We start from the raw sequence: 7,531 nt of genomic DNA on the forward strand, positions 1-7,531 counted from the left end.
GTAATTTTAAAATCCTGAAGGACCTGAAATTACGTCACGGCTTGCTGTGATTGGTTGCGTCCCGGTCACATGGGCGGCACGCAACCAATCACAAGCCGGGACTCACGTAAAGGAAAGAAAAGCGCGAATTTTAAACAAAGAACGCTGCCGCTTCCCTCGGTAAGGTGTAGGCTGCGTCGGAGAGGTGAGTATAGCAATATTTTTTATTTTAATTCTCTCTTTTACACATTTTTACATTAATGTTGTTTCGATACCGATACCCGATATCACAAAAATATCGGATCTCGGTATCGGAATTCCGATACAGCAAGTATCGGCCGATACCCGATACTTGCAGTATCGGAATGCTCAACACTAGTTGGGAAGCAATTTACATGACACCCAGGGAGGCTATACGTACCATGGGTATTCTAAGGTAGTTCCATACTTGGGTACTGCCCTTGTTAGGGCGGGAGTCTCTCACAGTGGGCACGACAGGGAAGCCAGACCCCACATTTCTCCCCCCTACTTTGCTCTCGCATATCTTCGGTCTCACAAGCATAAGATGGATCTAAGAAACTAAGAAGTAACAACTTGGTGAGACCGTATCCAATTTTTTTATGTGCACTGGTGTTGTTTGAGCACTTTATATTTATGTATATTTGTCTGTGGCCAAAGGAGTTTTAATATTGAGGAAGTAAAAGCTAAGTTTTATATATTAGTTGACTATGCTGGTTTGGACACACTAGCACCCAAAGGCCTTAATGAACAAATCTCTTACAGTGCATTTTTATTTCACTTTCTTTTAGCTTCATCAATCATCATGTCATCAAGCCTCAGACAACAAATAAAGTTTTCTCCATTCCATCCACATCTTGTATATATTTGGACTTCGGTCCTCTCTACATGTTTGTTTGTCCTTTATTATGTCACTGTATCACTCGTTCGCACGCGTGTTGCACTACACTTCTTCACTTTATTTAATGCATATATTGATATATTTATACTTTTGTATTTAGTATTATATCTGTTTTTCTTCTGGGTATATATTTTTGCCCATATTATGTTATGCACTTGTCACTTTATACATGTTATTTATTATTACCCCTATTATGTATATGGATGGTATTGTTTTATTTTTTTATTTGTTATATCTATACTAGATGGCAGTATTTTTAATCTCTTTCTATTTTTTCTGGCCAGTATGGTAATTGCTTTGTCATATTCCACTGTAGCATTTTCTTTATGAAATATCATTAACTTTGCTCCATCATTTATGCCCTGATAGGTTGCGTAGCCTCCTTAGTACCCATCTAACGATGTGATTTATCGCTATTTCCCCCCGTCCTTTACATTTCACTCTGGTGCGCAACATTGTGGCGCGTCATTTCCTGATCCGGGGGTGTTCAGTGCTGCATGCGCTCCTGTGTGGAGCACCTTCCGGTCATTGCTTTCTCCGTATTCATGCATTCCACCTTGGGACGCATGACCGCGGTACATCATTACCGCTTCCGGGGTTGCTTCATGCTCTGCGTTCCTGTTGGAGAACCGGACATTACTTTCCGGCTGCACCTTTTGTGTTCCACGGTTGGACGCATCGTTGCTACATGTCACTTCTGGTTCCAGAGGTGCCTATCTGTGGCAGCATTCCACGGTGGAACGCATACATCTTTATAGGCTTTTGATTTGCATTTTACATGGCCAAGGCTTTTTCTGCTGATGCCCAATATAGCATCATTGTTATGGGCGTATGTTATTTTTTCCTTGCTGGCAATTAGTCTATTTCATCATGCCACAACACTTGTTATTAGGAACCATTAAGTTTGATTGGCCTGTGTGACATATAAATAAACCCCCCCCATACTTCTTGAGAAAGCCACTGGGCGAAACGTACACTGGAGTCACAGGAGCCACAGGATACTGACTACTGGTAGATATTTATACATTATGTCCCTTCTTTTCATGCTTTCTATGCACTTTACTTCTAGATATGTTTGTCTAAAAGATTCTTTGCACTATATAGTCTAAGTATATGGGATTCTTATCATGTTTAACTGTTATTATTAGGTCAGTATTCCCACCAATGATTTTCCTGTACTATGGTTTCTGATGTTGTTCTTTGGTCCCCTGTTTCATGTTTTTTATTATATAATTCACTAAAATTTTATATATTTTATAAGGTTTTTTTTGTTTCCTTTTGGTTTATTCACCTATTTCTGGGTACATTAAGAAAAATAGTTAAACAATACTATCCGTTATTATTTAGAATGGCACTTCCATATTTTTGACACGGAAACAAAAATACTCAAACCTACAGTAAGGACTGGGCAACGAAGAGATCCATAAAACAGGGAGATTTTATTAAATATCAAAATGTGTTAAAACGCAAAGAATACAGTAAGCAAAAATGTCATATAGGGGATGCTGGGTGAGACAAATGGTATGGATATAATGGGCAGGGAGGTATAGTTGTAATGATATTTTAGTACTGTGACTATAATCCTCTCCAAGTATGCTTACAACCACAATCTGGCATTATCCATAGTCAAAATGTAATACTACGTAAAAATAGGCACAAAAGAATATATGGTAACGGTAATATGAGTAAAGACCTATTATAATGAAAACGCTCCTCAAGGTGCTGCACAGTGGTCTTATGGAGGTACACAGCCAAATAAGAAACACTTGGTGGGGACAGTAATGCTTCCCAGACTTAAAAACACATAGGTGATTATAGATTGAGAGTATCTATCAAAGAAAGACTGCAGCAACTCAGTGGTAAGTACCTTAGAGTGTGACTGCAGTAAATGTGCCAGGACAGAGTGTTCACCCAGGCGTCTGCTCAACCGATGCGTATTTCGCCGCCAGCTTCTTCCGGGGGTGAAAAATGTACATTTCTCTGGAATAACACATCGGTTCACAGATATCAATGAATCACTTTATTCAACTTTCTATGACCTACGATCCCATATAGACGGCTTAGGGGGGTTGATCCTTCTGACTGATTCCCTTTAAATTATAGCAAATGCATGGAGCCATTTGAGGCTATGTCTACTCCCTCAAAATTCTGGTGACCTTTGAGAAAATGTAGGTGCCAGTGGCATAACAACCGCGGTTGCCACCACAATCAGGTCTGCAGGTGAGGTGCCTACCGACACCAACCCCCATTACTTCAGCGTGCGTCCTTGGACACTCATCGAATTGTAGTGTATTGCTGGGCACAAACTCACTGTTTCCGTGCACTGAAATACATGCTCCCGACCAGAGGACAGCAGCTGGTGTCGGCATGTACATGACTGGGGCGCATGGCAGTGACTTCATGCGCTCCCAACACTTGGAGGCTGAAGTCAGCTGCAGGCTTCAAAAGATTTTCTGTAAAAATCAGTGACGCTACGATTGCCCATTTTGGTAATCTTCAAGTTTCATGGACTAGGTTTTTGAACAAGGAAAAACTACTGCTGTGTTGGCCCTTGGTGAAAATGTGGACATGGACACTCTGCTTCCAGGGTCCGTACCAAGAAGCGTCGATGCTGCTGAAGGTTTTAAAATTTTGAAAAGAAAGAAATATAATAGATGATGGATTGTCTCACTTGCTGTATCGGGGCCCTTATCCAAGAAGGGCTAGGTGTCTCCTGAGAAGGAAGAAGCTATTGGGACAAGTTTGCAGCTTCATATTTTATAATGTTTTAATTCTTGCACAAACTCTTCCCTTAAGGTCTGGTATGGTCAAGGATGACCATAATTAAAGTATGGGTGAATGTAGTAGTAGAGGAGCTGATGGTCTGCTCCATGACACTGAGGGGTTAAATGTGTTTTATATTGAGGCATATTGTCAGGGGCAACACTCACTGGGGCTGCAGCCTAGCGTAGGCAGGGTTAACTGTGATGGTCGGCCCAGTTTGGGGTTGGGGAACAGCCTTAATGCCAAGTTCAGGAAGTGACAATTCGGTGCAGGACAGTGGTGTGAAGTGACAGCAGCAGTCTCACACATTGGGCTGCTAGGGACCCCACTGCAGGGCAGTGTGTTGTCAAAAATACCCTTCCACGTGATTCCGTCTGCCAGCCTGGGGAACCTCGAGATGGATGTCTGGGGCCATGGGTGCCCTCAGCCTGTGAAGATCAGACTCTATGAGGCGGCAGGTGTTGCAATCCGGGTGCACTGCTAGTGGTGATGAAGACTTCCTAGTGCTAGTGAATATATACTCTACCTATACTGAGAGTCATGGCTGAAGTTGTGTCCGGTACCTGTGGGAATGATGACAACCCATATCCTATATGCCTGCTTGTAAAAATTCCCCAGGAAAAGTTTGATTGTTTTTATAAAACAAACCTTGATTGCTGCCAAGGTTCTGGAAGAGGAAAACCTGGAGCCAATAGAGGTCTGCAGGCCAGAAGTAAGTGTGATGCACCCCACACACAGCAGCACACCGAGACAGGGACATGTGTTGTCTGTAGAGTGCCAGAGCGAGTGGGAGCAGCAACTCGCCCACATCTAAAGAGAAGTCACCAGGAACCTAATTTGGACTAATGTCAGAGACGCACAGACGGCAGTCGGCTGCTCGCAGTATGCTTTCTCTGAAACCCATGGGACAGTCCAGGAAGTCTAAGGAAGGAAAGCCATAGTCGTAAACGAACCCTACCAGGGGTAGTATATGAGGATCCATCAACTCTTTCATGCAGGGTGATTTACAAAAGTCACCATCAGGAGACCTGCACCAAACTTACAGACTGCCACGAGCCACATGTGGCTTATAAGTCACAGATAAGGGACCCCTAATCTACATGGTGTGGGGGGATTGTGAGGCTTTGAGTGGTGAACAGAAGGCAGAGAACCCTCACTACCTGTTACTTTATTCAATATGTACCATAGCTTAAGGAACATTTTTTTCTTATTTCTAAACAGTGAAACCTTTATATGTTTTGGCTGTAATAAAATCAATTATAAAGACTCAATAGATTTCATTGTTCTTTATAAAACAATAAGGTGTTTGGATGTCATAAAGGATGGTTCCTTGCTCTGCCGTCCAGTCAATGATTGCCATGGAGTCGGCTTCACCCGATTGACTCGCTGCATCTTCTCCATGAGAGCACTTGATCACTGAGGGCATTGAGCTGGAGTTTAGGGTGTTAGCATGGGTTGTCTCCAGCCCGAGCAGGTGGGATCTGACATCATCCATTCTGTATGTGATCGGTCTTCAGACTGGATGTTGATGTTGCAATTGGTTCTTATTTGCAGTCTTGATCTTCTATATTTTGTCTCATCAGGTGTCACTGGAGGCTTCATTTCTCCATAATAACAATTTCTCTTCAGTCTGGGGGACGGTTGGTGGAATGACCCAGCCTGTAAGTTTTAGGATGTCCCTGTGAGAAAATGATAAAATGTTATGGAAAAGTATGGACTATTGCACACGACGCACTATGGCATTTATGGTTTTATATATCAATGAGTAATTCAATCTTTTAATTTTTCTGATGAAAATGTCATCTTGAAAGATGGAAAATGGCTGCTGACCCTGTGCCGCACTGGATGGACTGTGCCGCACCTCCCGCTGTGCCCCCTCCAGGAGTGACGCTTACGTTCCTATGAAATATATATATATACATTACATGTGACAATCTCTTGTGCCAAATCACATGGCAGCATAATACACAACAACTATCACTTATAATTGGACTATAAAATACTCACTGTTTCTGCATCACTGCTGGCAATGAATTCCCTCAATGGAACACAAGGGTTCTCCAGGCATCAAATAAAAATACAGTCACTGGCGGGTGGAATCTCATATTGGGGTCATTAACTACTACCAGAATCTCCCCATAGTTTTCCAGATGTGCTTCGAACAGAAACTGAGGCTCGCTGTTAATGTGCCTGCAGAGTGGACAGCTGTTATTGTCCAGTAGCCATCTTCCAATGCACGCAAGGTGGAAGAAGTGGGCGCACTGCATGTGGCTAACTTGATCCCCAGGTGTAAAGTCATCCAGACAGATGGCACATGTCGCTGGTGGGTCCTCGGCTGACCTTACGGAGGTGGGGAGTAGCAGCATGGATGAATTCACCACTGCAAGCCGGGTGGTAATGGGAGATGGGTTAGCATCTTCAGACCTTTCCGGTGCTGCTGCTGCTGCTGCTGGTGGTGGTGGTGGTGGTCTTCTTTGTCTCTGCCTTCTACCTCTAGTGTTAACAGGCGCTATCGCCATTCTTCTTTGTCGGGCAATCCTGCCCCTTGTCCTGTGGGCTATAGGGGAATCCTCCCTGCTATGCCGCGATGTTCCTGTGTGAAAAAGATAAACACATATAAGGACTTTCTCCTGTAGAATATTTTCCCCTATACGGAATATAGATTTTAGAGACCTGTGTATGGACGTATTAGTGGATCTTTATGCCCTTCCCCATCTTACCTGATGTAGAAGGTCTTGTGATCTCATTTGATGAAGGCTCTCCTGGGACTTGGGATGGATTAGAATTGTCCCTTGAAGCCATGATCCTCTCAGTGTGGGGCAAGATGGTGGAACTCTCTTAGCCTTGAAGACACTGAATAACGCTGACCAAAATAAATCTTCACGATAAACGCTCAAGAAATATTTCCTTGTCTTTGCCAAAAAATAACAAAGTCAAAAGGGAGCACTCGCTAGAGATACTTCTCTTACATGTGTGCACCGATCAACACAACAACAGCCCCTTTAACAGCCGAGGCCATTGTTATGTCATAATGTCATCACCTGACATTCCATGGTCCGTGTTCCATGATGTGTCCTGATGTCACTGTCTACCTCATCATGCAGCTCTGGGCCACAGACTGGATATGCCTGTACAATTATATAATGCAATGTATTATTGGGATATACATGGAATTACTAATCGTTTGTACAAAATAAAACAAAAAACTGATTTTAATAACAAAATCATTTATAATTCAAGTGAATTAGTTATTTCACTTGATTTGTTTTAAATCACAAGGTAAATAGCATAAAATATAAAGGTGAAATGGTTTTATTTATGCATTACCCCATTTAAAAAATAAATTCAAACTACCCCCTAAGGACCTGGTTTTCGTTTCGAGATCCATAACTTCTTTTATTTTTCCCTCCACAAAACCATATTTGGGTTTTGTTTCTTTGTGGGACGAGTTGTAGTTTGGGATGACACCAGAGGCGTAGCTACGGTTTTGGCTAAGGGAGGGAGAAACTTCTGAGTGGGACCCCAACCTGGTAACTGATTACAACTGGGTGATGCACCCTAATAGTGGAGGAGAACCTCAGCAGATGACTGCGCTGTTACTGAAAATAATCTCTCTATATCAAGACCAACATGGATATTACCGCCATATGGTCAGTGGTAGATACCAGTCTCCATAGGCAGACTCTATATAGTATAATATACTCCCCACAGAAAGACTTTACATAGTATAATACACCCCCCATAGGCAGACTCTATAGTATACTGCTCCCCCACATAGGCAGACTCTATAGTATACTGCTCCCCCACATAGGCAGACTCTATAGTATAATGCAGAACCCCATAGGCAGACTCTATAGTTTAATACAATCC

General features: G+C 42.7%; 1 long non-coding RNA gene across 1 annotated transcript; it reads right to left on the bottom strand.

Annotated features, from left to right (window-relative positions):
* Positions 1 to 4,932: 4,932 nt before the first annotated feature.
* On the bottom strand, positions 4,933 to 6,080 carry LOC143788917 (uncharacterized). The gene is made up of 3 exons (XR_013218750.1): positions 5,669 to 6,080; positions 5,492 to 5,560; positions 4,933 to 5,340 (listed from the first exon to the last, which is right to left on the bottom strand). It is a non-coding gene; the product is annotated as an uncharacterized LOC143788917 (long non-coding RNA).
* Between the last annotated feature and the right edge of the window lie 1,451 nt (positions 6,081 to 7,531).

This window comes from Ranitomeya variabilis, chromosome 8 (genome assembly GCF_051348905.1).
Source record: "Ranitomeya variabilis isolate aRanVar5 chromosome 8, aRanVar5.hap1, whole genome shotgun sequence".
NCBI classification, from domain to species: domain Eukaryota; kingdom Metazoa; phylum Chordata; class Amphibia; order Anura; family Dendrobatidae; genus Ranitomeya; species Ranitomeya variabilis.